The sequence below is a fragment of the Phocoena phocoena genome, chromosome 3 (assembly GCF_963924675.1).
Source record: "Phocoena phocoena chromosome 3, mPhoPho1.1, whole genome shotgun sequence".
In the NCBI taxonomy this organism is placed as follows: domain Eukaryota; kingdom Metazoa; phylum Chordata; class Mammalia; order Artiodactyla; family Phocoenidae; genus Phocoena; species Phocoena phocoena.
In genome coordinates, this window is record NC_089221.1 from 40,055,864 (window position 1) to 40,072,544 (window position 16,681).

The following is a 16,681-nucleotide window of genomic DNA, read 5'->3' on the forward strand; positions in this document are numbered from 1 at the left end:
TTAAACGCATCAACATTAGAATTATAGGGGTCCCAGAAGAAGAAGAGAAAAAGAAAGGGACTGAGAAAATATTTGAAGAGATTATAGTTGAAAACTTCCCTATATGGGAAGTTAATCAAGTCCAGGAAGCACACAGTCCCATACAGGCTAAATCCAAGGAGAAACACGCCAAGACACATATTAATCAAACTATAAAAAGTTAAATACAAAGAAAACATATTAAAAGCAGCAAGGGTAAACAACAAATAACACAAAAGGGAGTCCCCATAAGGTTAACAGCTGATCTTTCAACAGAAACTCTGCAAGCCAGAAGGGACTGGAAGGACATATTTAAAGTGATGAAGGGGAAGAACCTGCAACCAAGATTACTCTACCCAGCAAGGATCTCATTCAGATTTGATGGAGAAATTAAAACCTTTACAGACAGGCAAAAGCGGAGAGAGTTCAGCACCACCAAACCAGCTTTATAAGGAATGCTAAAGGAACTTCTCTAGGCAAGAAACACAAGACAAGGAAAACACCTACAATAATGAACCCAAAACAATTAAGAAAATGGGATTAGGAACATACATATCGATAATTACCTGAAATGTAAAGGGACTAAATGCTCCCACCAAAAGACATAGATTGGCTGAATGGATACAAAAGCAAGACTCATATATATACTGTCTACAAGAGACCCACTTCAGACCTAGAGACACATACAGACTGAAAGTAAGGGGATGGAAAAAGATATTCCATGCAAATGGAAACTAAAAGAAAGCTGCAGTAGCAATTCTCATATCAGACAAGTTAGACTTTAAAGTAAAGACTATTACAAGAGACAAAGAAGGACACTATATAATGATAAAGGGATCGATCCAAGAAGAAGATATAACAATTATAAATATTTATGCCGCCAACATAGGAGCACCTCAATACATAAGGCAAATACTAACAGCCATAAAAGGGGAAATCAACAGTAACACATTCATAGTAGGGGACTTTAACACCCTACTTACACCAATGGACAGATCATCCAAAATGAAAATAAATAAGGAAACACAAGCTTTAAATGATACATTAAACAAGATGGACTTAATTGATATTTATAGGACATTCCATCCAAAAACAACAGAATACACATTTTTCTCAACTGCCCATGGAAAATTCTCCATGATAGATCATATTTTGGGTCACAAATCAAGCCTTGGTAAATTTAAGAAAATTGAAATTGTATCAAGTATCTTTTCCGACCACAACGCTATGAGACTAGATATGAATTACAGGAAAAGATCTGTAAAAAAATACAAACACATGGAGGCTAAACAATACACTACTTAATAACAAAGTGATCACTGCAGAAATCAAAGAGGAAGTAAAAAAATACCTAGAAACCAATGACAATGGAGACACGACGACCCAAAACCTATGGGATTCAGCAAAAGCATTTCTAAGAGGGAAGTTTATAGCAATACAATCCTACCTTAAGAAACAGGAAACATCTCGAATAAACAACCTAACTTTGCACCTAAAGAAATTAGAGAAAGAAGAACAAAAAACCCCAAAGGTAGCAGAAGGAAAGAAATCATAAAAATCAGATCAGAAATAAATGAAAAAGAAATGAATGAAACGATAGCAAATATCAATAAAACTAAAAGCTGGTTCTTTGAGAAGATAAACAAAATTGATAAACCATTAGCCAGACTCATCAAGAAAAAAAGGAAGAAGACTCAAATCAGTAGAATTAGAAATGAGAAAGGAGAAGTAACAACTGACAATGCAGAAATACAAAAGATCATGAGAGATTATTACAAGCAGCTCTACGACAGGAAAATGGACAACCTGGAAGAAATGGACAAATTCTTAGAAATGCACAACCTGCCAAGACTGAATCAGGAAGAAATAGAAAATATGAACAGACCAATCACAAGCACTGAAATCGAAACTGTGATTAAAAATCTTCCAACAACAAAAGCCCAGGACCAGATGGCTTCACAGGCGAATTCTATCAAACATTTAGAGAAGAGCTAACACCTATCCTTCTCAAACTCTTCCAAAATATAGCAGAGGGAGGAACACTCCCAAACTCATTCTACAAGGCCACCATCACCCTGATACCAAAACCAGACAAGGATGTCACGAAGAAAGAAAACTACAGGCCAATATCACTGATGAACATAGATGCAAAAATCCTCAACAAAATACTAGCAAACAGAATCCAACAGCACATTAAAAGGATCATACACCATGATCAAGTGGGGTTTATTCCAGAAATGCAAGGATTCTTCAATATATGCAAAACAATTAATGTGATAGATCATATTAACAAACTGAAGGAGAAAAACCATATGATAAACTCAATAGATGCAGAGAAAGCTTTCGACAAAATTCAACACCCATTTATGATAAAAACCCTGCAGAAAGTAGGCATAGAGGGAACTTTCCTCAACATAATAAAGGCCATATATGACAAACCCACAGCCAACATCGTCCTCAAAGGTGAAAAACTGAAAGCATTTCCACTAAGATAAGGAACAAGACAAGGTTGCCCACTCTCACCACTCTTATTCAACATAGTTTTGGAAGTTTTAGCCACAGCAATCAGAGAGGAAAAGGAAATAAAAGGAATCCAAATCGGAAAAGGAGAAGTAAAGCTGTCACTGTTTGCAGACAACATGATACTATACATAGAGAATCCTAAAGATGCTACCAGAAAACTACTAGAGCTAATCAATGAATTTGGTAAAGTTACAGGATACAAAATTAATGCACAGAAATCTCTGGCATTCCTATACACTAATGATGAAAAATCTGAAAGTGAAATCAAGAAAACACTCCCATTTACCATTGCAACAAAAAGAATAAAATATCTAGGAATAAACCTACCTAAGGAGACAAAAGACCCCTATGCAGAAATTTATAAGACACTGATGAAAGAAATTAAAGATGATACAAATAGATGGAGAGATATACCATGTTCTTGGATTGGAAGAATCAACATTGTGAAAATGACTCTACTACCCAAAGCAATCTATAGATTCAGTGCAATCCCTATCATACTACCATTGGCATTTTTCACTGAACTAGAACAAAAAATGTCACAATTTGTATGGAAACACAAAAGACCCCGAATAGCCAAAGCAATCTTGAGAACGAAAAACTGAGCTGGAGGAATCAGGCGCCCTGTCTTCAGACTATACTACAAAGCAACAGTAATCAAGAGAGTATGGTACTGGCACAAAAATAGAAAGATCAATGGAACAGGATAGAAAGCCCAGAGGTAAACCCACGCACATATGGTCACCTTATCTTTGATAAAGGAGGCAGGATTGTACAGTGGAGAAAGGACAGCCTCTTCAATAAGTGGTGCTGGGAAAACTGGACAGGTCCATGTAAAAGTATGAGATTAGATCACTCGCTAAGACCATTCACAAAAATAAGTTCAAAATGGATTAAATACCTAAATGTAAGGCCAGAAACTATCAAACTCTTAGAGGAAAACATAGGCAGAACACTCTATGACATAAATCACAGAAAGATCCTTTTTGACCCACCTCCTAGAGAAATGGAAATAAAAACAAAAATAAACAAATGGGACCTAATGAAACTTCAAAGCTTTTGTACAGCAAAGGAAACCCTAAACAAGATCAAAAGACAACCCTCAGAATGGGAGAAAATATTTGCAAATGAAGCAACTGACAACGGATTAATCTCCAAAATTTATAAGCAGCTCAATAACAAAAAAACAATCCAATCAAAAAATGGGCAGAAGACATAAATAGACATTTCCCCAAAGAAGATATACAGACTGCCAACAAACACATGAAAGAATGCTCAGCATCATTAATCATTAGAGAAATGCAAATCAAAACTACAATGAGATATCATCTCACACTGATCAGAATGGCCATAATCAAAAAACCTACAAACAATAAATGCTGGAGAGGGTGTGGGGAAAAGGAACACTCTTGCACTGCTGGTGGGAATGTGAATTGGTACAGCCACTATGGAGAACAATATGGAGGTTCCTTAAAAAACTACAAATAGAACTACCATATGACCCAGCAATCCCACTACTGGGCATTTACCCTGAGAAAACCATAATTCAAAAAGAGTCATTTACCAAAATGTTCATTGCAGCTCTATTTACAACAGCCTAGAGATGGAAACAACCTAAGTGTCCATCATCGGATGAATGGATAAAGAGGATGTGGCACATATATACAATGGAATATTACTCAGCCATATAAAGAAATGAAATTGAGTTACTTGTAATGAGGTGGATAGACCTAGAGTCTGTCATACAGAGTGAAGTAAGTCAGAAAGAGAAAGACAAATACTGTATGCTAACACATATATATGGAATTTAAGAAAAAAAAAATGTCATGAAGAACCTAGGGGTAAGACAGGAATAAAGACACAGATCTATTAGAGAATGGACTTGAGGATATGTGGAGGGGGAAGGGTAAGCTGTGACAAAGCGAGAGAGAGGCATGGACATATATACACTACCAAATGTAAGGGAGATAGCTAGTGGGAAGCAGCCGCATAGCACAGGGAGATCAGCTCGGTGCTTTGTGACCGCCTCGAGGGGTAGGATAGGGAGGGTGGGAGGGAGGGAGACGCAAGAAGGAAGAGATATAGGAACATATGTGTATGTATAACTGATTCACTTTGTTATAAAGCAGAAACTAACACACCATTGTAAAGCAATTATACTCTAATTAAGATGTAAAAAAAAAAAGAATTTATAATGAGATGGTAAGAAAGAGATAATTTCTTTTAGCAATTGCCAAACGAAAAGAAGACGATATTTTGACATTATACTGTATGTTGTAAAATATAAATTGTTTTTCTGGGTAATGAACTAGTAGTTCTTTTTAGTGCAATACTGATCTAACAGAGTCCATATGACAATTTAGTTTTATCTAAGTTACATTAAACCCATTCTATTCATTCTTTCAAAAAATATGCATCCATGTTAATCATTGGGCTACTTGCAGGGGATATGACAGTCAATTCCTGCCCAAATATGGCTTAACATCTAATGACACATTAACAAATTTGCTTTCAACCATCATTTACAGACCATGGTGACATAAATAGTGCAGTTGGAATGACAGATTTTCCACTGTAAATTAATAAATTGCAAACCAGTCTCCATTTCCATGAGATTTTTCTTTATAATGATGTCATTAGGACCTTATCATCTCTGGGCAAGATTAATTGCTAAGTTTGTCACATAAGATACCACATTTATATAGAAGCATAAAACTTTATTCTAGAAGTACTATTATAATAAAAATACTATGCTTACTAAGAGGCAGTGATTCCAAATTACTTTAATCCAACTATCTCATTTAATAAAAATATAAACACCATGAATCTATAAAGTAAATATTATTAGTGTACCCATTTCATACAAAGAGAAATTATACTTCTGAACTTTATTTTCTTGGTGTTAAACAATAATCCATATACTGTTCCTATCACCACTATGGACTACCATATTTTCCTGTACAGAATCAGGTTTTAAATAATGTTGATGGACAGTTAAAGTGGGAATTTAAATCATATTGTTGATGGACCTTCAAAACTGTGGTGATTTTCCTATTTCCATAAGCAAGAAAAATCTACTAACAAACCACTCAGGTGAATCATCAAGGTATGCTAATAACCACATTGGCTGATAATCTTTAGACTAGCCTTCTCATTTGTGTTTGATAGCAAGTCCTTTCTTTTAATTAAAAAAATGCCATATAGCATATCAAATGCTTGAAATTCAAGGTGCTTTGTTCATAATGGTGATAACTGACATGGTCATACAAGGGAAGGCTTCTGAAAGGAAAGAATATTTAAGGTGAAAGGACTTCTTAGATGATGAGTATCAGGGTACAAGACAAAGTTTTAGGAATTATTTTATTGTCTGGAATGATAGACTTTCCTCCATGTTGATAGTCTTGTTTCCAGCAACACAGAGTCATCACTTTCACTGAGTGAATGTAGGGTCATTATGTTCTGTCTTCATTTACATTTAGACAACACCAACATAGGGAATTGCAGACTGGTCATGAGGGAGACCTCTCAAGTAATTCAGCCTGGTTCAACGTCAGTTCTGCTACTAAAAACTATACTATTTGGGACAAATTGCATAACTTCTTTATATTCTAGTTTCCTTGGTAATATGCCTATATCATAGTGCCGTTTTGGATTTAAGTGCTTGATACATAGTAAGTATTCAATACGTGTTGGCTACATTTACTAGTCGTTTTGGGTCTTCTATTTAAATAGGCATGTGCTTTAAACAGGCAGATTCTGCAGTTTCAGCTTTTGCTGTTAAAAAAAAAAAAAACCATACCTATTTTGTAAGCTTGAGGAGTGGAATAAATAGAATAAGACATATGAGAATGCTTTAAAATGCAAAAACATAAAAATACAAGGAATTTAAAAGTATATGTTACCTTCTTTGGTTCTCTAAATATGTGTTATGTATGAGTCTTTCTTCCTGAACTTCTTTGAGGCATAGGCCAATCTCATGTTCTTCTTGGAGGCTTCTGATATACCTAGCACAGTGGTAGCATATAGAAGACATCCAATAAGCAACCTCTTATAGGTTTTCTTGATTATAGCAGCTAGGTAGTGGTCCTCCTTCCAAATTTGTATGGCATTTCTGTACATGTTTTTATATATTTAATGCAAAACTACTTATGTTTTAATTACTTGTGCACTTGTTTTATTTTACCAGAAACAATGCAAATTTCTTGTATGAATTAATATATCTGAACATTTAGAACAACAAAGTGTATACAGTAAGCACTACAGAAGGGTTTGCTGTTATAATCATAAGTACTGTCAACATTGCTATTATAATTAGCTATCTTTTTCCAGGTGGGGACCATGTGTACCACTCAGCATCTAGCCAGGTGACTAACTGTAAAAATGATATTATTAAATTTGAGCTTTCTGAGTCCTAAAAATAAATATATGCTATTTTCTTAAATGGGCTCATTGCTTTCATTCCGGAGTTTTATGGAATTTAGCAGATTCCTGTGGGAACTTGAATGCAGTGCACTTAAGGGGACTGAGGCAGAAAAAAGGTTAAGAAATCACCTCACATAGAAAAATCCCATAACATTAACTCCATGCATAATCATGTGTGAGCAATGAACAGTATTACAACCAATTTCAATTTATGGAATCAAAATCATGACTGGAGGTCATCTGTCTAATCCTTGAGAATAGCAGCTTTAAAATGAGAGATGTCTGGGTAATAAAATGCCCATTTTCTGCTTCTACCCATAGGTAACCTGCTTTTACCCTTCGACCCACAAATCTGCTATCCTGAAATATCTGTGAGAGGGAATGCTTCTGAAAATGACATACTAGTGCCAGTGAATCAGCATATCCAGCAGTGAGATGTCCTTTCTGTGTGTCCTGCATTCAGAGACAATGTTCCCAGAAATGGTAATCATTACCATAGTGAAGGACAGGAAGTTTTCTCATCAATAATTTTAGGGCAAGAGATAGAAATAGAATGAAAAAGGACAATCATGCTTTAAATATTGTAAGTCTCAAGAAACTTTTATGACCATATCCAAATTTCTTTAAAATACCTCAAATTTAAATATATTGTAGGCTCCATCTAGCAGAGTATGCAACTTCTATTTCCCTCCTCCAGAACATGAGAATCACATCTTTTATTATCAAGGAAGTATCTTAATTCTTCCCCCAATTACATTTTAATAAGAAGGTTCTTAACAATTACTCTTAGAATTGTATCCATAGCTTCCATAAATGCTCTGATAGCCAGTTTCATTCATAAACACTGATTAAGTCCTAATTTTGCCCTCAGACTTGCACTGATTGTTGTGTAGGATGCACAGGTAAATAAGACAAGATACTTTCTGTCTCAAAGTAGTAAACGATCTAGTAAAAATAAACTCATAATGGGACAAGAGATTTGGTCGTCAACAATCCAAGCATCATAAATACCCAAAAAGTTTTCTTTCTCAGTCCACTGCACATTGGATGGTGGATTAAATTCCTCCACTAATTTATATATGTGCACTTGGCTTTCGACTGTGTTGGGATTATATCCAATTTAATCCCTTAGAGAAAAAAAAAAAACTCCTATGACAACTTTTCTAAGTATGATACTATATCTAAAATTTTTAAACATGTGAAGCCTAGAAAGAGTCTTAATTTTTCCATTTGTTTTGTAAGCCAATATCTTATTAAATTTGAAATAATACCTGAAGTTTATCAGGCATAAAACTAAATGAAATAAAATGAAACATCTTATAATTCTATTTAATTCTTTTCCTTTTTTTTTTTTTCAACTTCTACACTTATTTGTGTACTTTACCACTGGAAAAATCTTAACCACATGATATTTAGGATCTACTCAGCAAAGAATTGTTTATTCAGCAAATAATTTATGAAGCAGCTATCAAGTGCTGAACAAGACCTGTCCTCCTACAGATATAGGGGGAGTATACAAGATAAATCAATGACCATCTACATATGAGGAGGAATTATAGCTTGAGAGATGACACATCCTGGTTTACTTCACGCAGTCAGTTTATGTCAATAGTCCTGGAGTATTTACTAATATCATCCCATTTTATTGTCCAAAGTATACCAGTTTGGAATGTTAATTATATGGTCACAAGAGAGGGGAAAGAATATGTGGGCTGGAGTCAGAGAGATTTCAGATTAAATCCTGACTTTGCCTTTTACCTATTCTGTGACATTGGATCTCATTTTCTTCATCTGGTAAACAGGTATATTACCACATAATTACCAAATTGTGAAAACAAAATGAAGGGTTTGCAAACTGCTTTGCCCTCCCACACCTCACCCCAGGTGACTGGCACCATTGTAGACACATAGTAGACACTCAGGACATGTTTGTTAATATTTAGAAAGATACTGCCAGCTACATAATTTGCGGGACCCAATGAAAAATAAAAATGCAGAGTCTCTTGTTCAAAAAACATGAAAAACTACTATTAAAAGCACTAAAATATAAAGCCTTTTTTTCTTCCACACACACTCCCTCTCAACTTGTCATAATATAGTTTTCTATTTAATATTATAAGTAAAGACAAATTAAATGTTAAAATCATTAGCATGGATTTTGCCAATCACCTTTATACTTTGCAATGCCAGTTTTAACTGCAAAGAAAATAGCATTTAACTCATATACAGAATCACCAAAATTACACACTTGTATTCCTTAGCTCATGCTTGCACATATATTTCATTCTTTCCAGAACAGTGAGAAAAGTGCACAAAACTAACTAACTGGTTTTATTTCACTTGATACACATATATTCTATCACGAGTAAGGAAGAACTGAAAGGAAAGGAACTATGGGTTGCCCTCTTTTCCTTTCTTTTTACATCATCATTTTCAAACTAAGTGGTTGGCAAATATACAGAAGTAACACAGGTTAAAAGATATGAGGGTTCCTTGGCCATTGGGTTTCTAGAAGGTCATTGCCTTCCTTCTGTATTCAAAGCAAGTCTGGCTCAAGTAACAGAACAGGTGGTTTCCTGTCAGTGCCCTCATGAACTGAATGGAAATGTAGCATGTTTATGTTGTACTCTGAGCCTGACTGAACTCCCACAATCATGGATCCATAGGAATTCTGTGCTCCTGGGCATCAAAAATGCTCTATGCATATGACACAGCAAGAACTGGGGCAGACACATAATGCGAGCCTCTCCTCTGCTTGTTTGCACGTCCCATTGTCTCACTGGATTTCACTTACAAACATAAGTTCAAAGATTATATTATCAAGAATTTCAACACAGTGATGTTAAACCAAGTGACCTTAAAGCCCTCTGAATGATAGGCCCTGTTCAATATCACAGGTCATAAGCCCATGAAGCTGGCCTTATAGAAGTATAGAGAAGCTTTCCTGAGTCTATCATGGCAATAAACAAGACTGTTAAGGAAAGGTAGACCCTTTGAAGTAACCAAGGTTGCAAAAGGAACACAAAAATGCCAGAAAGTACTCTGTAAAACTGACTCCAACCAGAAGTCCTCTGACACCTACCCAATTACATCCTGCACAATTATTATCACTCTAAGTAAAAACTCTTCTACTCCTACATGTATATTACCACTCTTAGCTTTTTACTTTTCACCAAAAGATGAGTTTTACTGATTATCTATGTCTTTCCCTAAATTGACATAGATAGGACAAGTCCTATTATCACAGTGAGAATGAATTCTCATACTTACAAAGATCAATTGAGAGGTCAAGTTCATTTAGACTTTTGAACAAATAAAAGACAAAACATTTGTTTTCCTGAGATCAATTGCAATGTTCTATATATGACAAGTTGTCCAGTGAAACTGTGTCCATATTGCAGTTGTGGAATTTTCCACGTATTTACCTGTATCTGTTGCTGAAATAGCAAGGAAAACAGAGTTTTAATCTACTCACAATCTGATGCAGGTGAGCATGGGAGAACTTGTCTGCATTCTTAAAAAAAAAAAAGAATCTCAATACTTTTATCCCCTTTACATTAGTATCTTGTAATGGGAAAGTTAAGTAAAACCTAAATATTGCAGTTATACTTGTACTGTGTTTATACATTTTATGGGTGTCCTGTCTGCCTAGAGTTGCATATATTTCTTAGGAAAATGAGACCAGGGTCAATTGAAAGAGAAAAAAATATTTATTTTATTAATAAAGTAACATTTTTATTATTATTATTATTTTTTTTTTTTTTTTGCGGTACGCGGGCCTCTCGCTGTTGTGGCCTCTCCCGTTGCGGAGCACAGGCTCGGGACGCGCAGGCTCCGCAGCATGTGGGATCTTCCTGGACCGGGGCACGAGCCCGTGACCCCTGCATCGGCAGGCAGACTCTCAACCACTGCGCCACCAGAAAAGCCCACATTTTTATTATTGACTATAATTTACTATAAGGACAAGATGGTTTTATAATTTAATGTCATGAACAAAATTTTATTCTAAGAAAAAATTTCCAAGCATCCCAAAAAATCTTGAGAAAATCTGGAAATCAGAAAGTTTTGAAGGACAAATATTATCCTTTAAAATAAAAGTTGTTGACATAAATTAAAACTATCAAGCCATTCAAAATGAAAAAGAACATAATTTGGGGCATATGTTGTTTGCATGTATGTGTTTGTGGGTTTGTATTATAAATATAAAATAATAAATCTAGGTGCAGCTCTCTATGCTTCAATTCTTCCAGCTACAACTTTACCCCATTTGAAATAAATTACACCTTAAATTTGAAGGCAATTTTCAGTAGTTTGGTGTGCAGTACAGATTTCATCTTTGATATTTAGTAAGTCTGAGATCTTTCTAACTTGTGAAGTCTGCATGTCTGCAAACTAGGATGCCTGTGTTTGTGTTTATTACCTTTTTCATGCATGCCTTGAAATGACTAAATTACAGGTATTTTACATGTGTTTTGTGGTACAAGACAGATACAGTCCACTGGTATAATTTATCTTGAAACACCCTGTTTTACAAAATTACAGAAAAGCACTGCAATTTGCTCAATTTTTTATTTCTATGACTATGGTAAAATCTTCAAAGCCCAGAAGATGTCTTCCAGATAAGAACTTAGCCATGCAATAAACAATTTTCATCAAAGCTCTGGGTTTGGGGAAATAGAGTACAATTGTGGATTTAAAATCTTGATGATGTTTCTTACTTATTAGCTATTTTGTCTTTTGTATTTTGACCTAATTCAGCCACCAAAGGCATCAACTCTTATATAAGATTAGATACACACACACACACACACACACACACACACACACACACACACAACCGGTCCAAATCAGATTATCTACAATCAAGGTAATTGTGGAGAACAAAATTGTTCATCTGTGCTGTGCAGCTGCCTTTTGGATTTAGCGTTTGATCCCAAGTGACTGCTGAAGTTACAACTATAAAGTGTCCTTCTCTAATCCAGGGGAACTTTTTTACTTTAAAAATCACTTTTTAAAAACTTGTTTTGACTTCTTCATTCTTCCTTGCAGATTTATACATGAATAACTAAAAACTCAGTAGATAACACATAAATCTTACAGCAGTTAAAAAAATGCAGGATAATTTGATGCTAAAAATAATTCTTACTAATTTTTTATAAGCATTCAAAATATTTTGTGCCTTCAATTCAGTTGTAAGTGTTCTGGCTTCTTAACACTTAGTTAAGAAACTTTGTATACTAGGAAAATATTTTGAATATATGTGTAATTAAATCATATTATGAAATTTTGACTTAGAATTGGACACTTCATTGAAGACACAGAAATAATATTACCAGTTTTAAAATGTGACTCTGAATTTTATATCTTTTAGTGTGGCTGAATGTGTAAAAATTTATACCCATTTTTTCTTATCTTGAGTCTACGTATTTGATATTCTGGATAATCTATCAGAATATCTATCATGTATTGATGGCATTCAATTGGCTAAAGTTAAATTCTGTATCTTAATCCATTTCTTCAAATGTTTTGCGATGTAAAGTGTTGCCATTACTAAAGACATTTTCAATTTTTCTTCTTTAGAACTATTTGAGAGACAGCTCAACCTGGAGATACTAAGAAAAGACAATTTATGGGAGTTTTCTGCTTTACTTGGATATTTTCCCCCAGTGGAAAAAGTACCTTTTGACATTACTGGTGAAGGCCTTTATTAACAAATAATCCTTTAAAAATTAACATATTTTCTAAATTCATAGTTTTTGCCTTGATTTTATATATGTTTATCACATATAACAATTCCTTTATCATTTATAAATCTTCAAATTAATAAGTAAAAAAAGCATACATTTATATTTTTTAAAATTTTAGTCAATGTTTATTTCATGAGTATAAAACTATCTGCTTCCCACATTTTGAATCTTTTTTTAAAAAATTTTTATTGGAGTGGCTTTACAATTTTGTGTTAGTTTCTACTGTACAGCAAAGTGAATCAGCTATATGTATACATATATCTCTTCTTTTTTGGATTTCCTCCCTATTTATGTCACCACAGAGCACTGAGTAGTGTTCCCTGGGCTATACAGTAGGTTGTCATTTGTTATCTATTTTATACATAGTATCAATAGTGTATATATGTCAATCCCAATCTCCCAATTCATCCCATCCCCTTTTCCTCCTTGGTATCCATATATTTGTTCTCTACGTATGTGTCTCTATTTCTGCTTTGTAAATAAGATCGTCTATACCAATTCTTTCAGATTCTCCATATATGCGCTAATATATGATATTCATTTTTCTCTTTCTCACTTACTTCACTCTGTATAACAGTCTTTAGGTCCATCCATGTCTCTACAAATGACCCAATTTTGTTCCCTTTTCATGGATGAGTAATATTCCATTGTATATATGTACCACATCTTATTTATCCATTCCTCTACTGATGGACATTTAGGTTGTTTCCATGTTCTAGTTACTGTAAATAGTGCTGCAATGAATATTGGGGTGCATGTGTCTTTTTGAATTATGGTTTTCTCTGGGTATACGCCCAGCAGTGGGATTGCTGGGTCACATGGTATTTCTATTTTTAGTTCTTTAAGGAACCTTCATACTGTTCTGCATCATGGTTGTATCAATTTACATTCCCACCAACAGTGCAAAAGGGTTCCCGGAATGAGCTCCACCACTTGTGTCCTCTGCTTTGCCTGGCCTTAGACTTGTATTGAGCCACAGTGGACAGGGTGTGTATGGGGTTGTTCTCGGCTGCGATAAACACTCCTTCCTCCCTCAGTAGTGCCCACGCTAACTTTTTACTTGCTTGTCTTCCAAATACTGTCTTTGCCTTTGTGTGGACAGTTAGTTGTCCTCCCCATGAAAAAAACCAAGCAGTAGCAGTAATAGTGTAATAGTATCAGTCGTAATAGCAATAGTATTATAGTAGCAAAACTACAGGGTGCATTTTCTCGGTAAAATTATTATTGCTAATTTAAAGAATCAGAGCCCCTAAAATGCTAATACAATCCAACCTACAGATACAGAAGTCTAGATTTAGAGAAACCTATCATTACAAAGCATTCATAATTACAATTGTAATGACTAACATTTATTCTGAGCCTACTGTATGGTAGGTATTTTCCTGAGTTTTTGTATGTGTTACCCTTTTAAATCTTTACAATTCTATGGCTAGGATTATTCTCATTTTCCATGTAAATAATCCAAGTTTAGTATACTTTTCAAAACTAAGGTAGCTAGCAATTTTTAGAGTTGGTATTCCAATATTCTAATCCAGGTTCATCCAACTTTAGAACCCATCCAGTGTTATATGACTGAAACATAACAGAGACTCCAATATATATATGTATTGAAACATATATATGTATTGAAATATACATATATATGCATATTTAGGATAATATAAATATACATATATATAAATATACACATTTATGTATATATAGGATAATCAGTAAAACCCTTTCTGAATATAAACATTCAATCTACTAAATGGCCTTTTAAAAAATACATGCAAATGTTACAAAAGCAGCAGGGTTTTACTAGGACTAGTCAAATTCTATTACTAGCAAACTATGAGATGCAAATTGATCAATAACAATGTTATATACAAAAGTAAATAATCAGGGAAGAAAAAATATATCAAATGATTCCTGCCTTTAAGAATCTAATAACGCAGTAAGATGATGTACCTACAAAAACTGAATTAATAAAAAATATTTGATGAACTGATTGGAATAGAAGGAATGATATAGACAATAGGAAAGAAATCTGTAGTGAGAAGAGGCTGACTATTGAGTCCTCATGTGGTAATGGAGGAGCTGGGACTTTGAAAAAAAAGGATTTGGATGAATAAAATGAAATATAATTATTCACTCTATTTGTTTGTTATGTGGAACTGGGACCTTCATACATTAAATGCTCATGCCCTGAACTGAATATTTGTGGCCCCTCAAAATTCATAATGAAGCCCTAACATGATGGCATTTGGAGGTGAGACCATTGGAAAGCAATTAGCTCAGAGGGTGGAGCCCCTGAGATGGAATCCAATGTCTTTACAAGAACAGGAAGAGAGCTAGGCCTCTCTCTCTCATATTCTAATTCTCAGTCTCTGTCTCTGTCTCTCCTTCTCCCTTCCCCTTCCTCTCTCCCTCCCTCTCTCTCTCTCCCTCTCCATCCCTCTGCCATGTGAAGATGCAATGAGAAGATGGCTGTCTGTAGCCAGAAAGAGAGACTTTACCAAAAATTCAACCACGCTGGCATCTTGATTTCTGACTTCCATATTCCAGAATTTTGAGAAATTAATGTTTGTTGTTTAAGCCACCCAGTCTGTAGTATTCTGTTATAGCAGTCTAAACTAAGACACTTTGTTTGCCTTCACTTACAAAATTGAGACAGTGTAACATAGTGAGCCAAGGATATACCTTTGAGTTTGAATCTCTTTTCCACCATGTATTAGCTCCATGTCATTGGGCTTCTTATTCAACATCTCTGAAATTCATCTTTAAAATATATTAGTTAGCTGTATTGTTGAGGACTTGTGAAGATGTAGAGAAATTAGAACATTGCGCACTGTTGGTAAGAATGTAAAATGGTATGTGTAGTCACTATGCAAAACTGTATGGCATCTCCTCAAAAATTAAAAATAAAAATTACTGTATTATCTAGCAATTCCACTTCTAGGTATATACCCAAAAATATTGAAAGTAGGGTTTTGAAGAGATATTATACACTCATGTTTATTGCAGCAGCGTTATTTGCAATAGCCAAAAGGAGAAAAGAATACAAGTATCCATTGGTGGAAGAATGGATAAACAAAATGTGGTATAAACATCCAATGGAATATTATTCAGACTTAATAAGGAAGGACATTCTGGCACATGCTACAAAACAGATGAAACTTGAGTATATTATGCTAAGTGAAACAAGACACAAAATAAGTTCTATACAATTCCACTTATATGAAGTACCTACCATAGTAAAATTTATAGACACAGAAAATAGAATGGTGGTTTCAAGGGGCTGGGGTCAGGGAAGAAGGGGGCATTTCAGTTTTATAAAATGAAGAGTTCTATGGATGGATAGTGGTGACGGTAGTACAACAATGTGAATGTACTTAATGCCACCAAACAGTATAGTTAAAAATGATAAATTTGTCTTATATGTATTTTACTATAATTAAAAACAAAGCAAAAGTGAATTTTTTTAGAAGTGTCGTGTAGGGTGTCTGTGTGTGTCTTAGGGAACTCGAGGAAACACACTGTTTGTTTTTTTTTTTTTTTTGCAGTACGTGGGCCTCTCACTGCTATGGCCCCTCCCGTTGCGGGGCACAGGCTCTGGACGCACAGGCTCAGCGGCCATGGCTCACGGGCCCTCCCGGGGCATGTGGGATCTTCCCGGACCGGGGCACGAACCCATGTCTCCTGCATCGGCAGGCAGACTCTCAACCACTGCTCCACCAGGGAAGCCCCCGAGGAAGTACACTTTTTAAAAAAATGAAAAGGGAAGGAAAAAAGGCCATTTCAAATAATATTAATTAAATTTTGCTAAACAGCTTTTGAATAACTTGAATTTTCCATTTTTACAATATGTTAGATAAGAAAGAAGCCAAAATTACCCACATGTGTAATTTCAGTCCAGGCTGAATAAGAAATATATTCAGTCCAGGCTCAATGCTGACATCTTTTAATTCTCTAATCATGATTTTGGAACA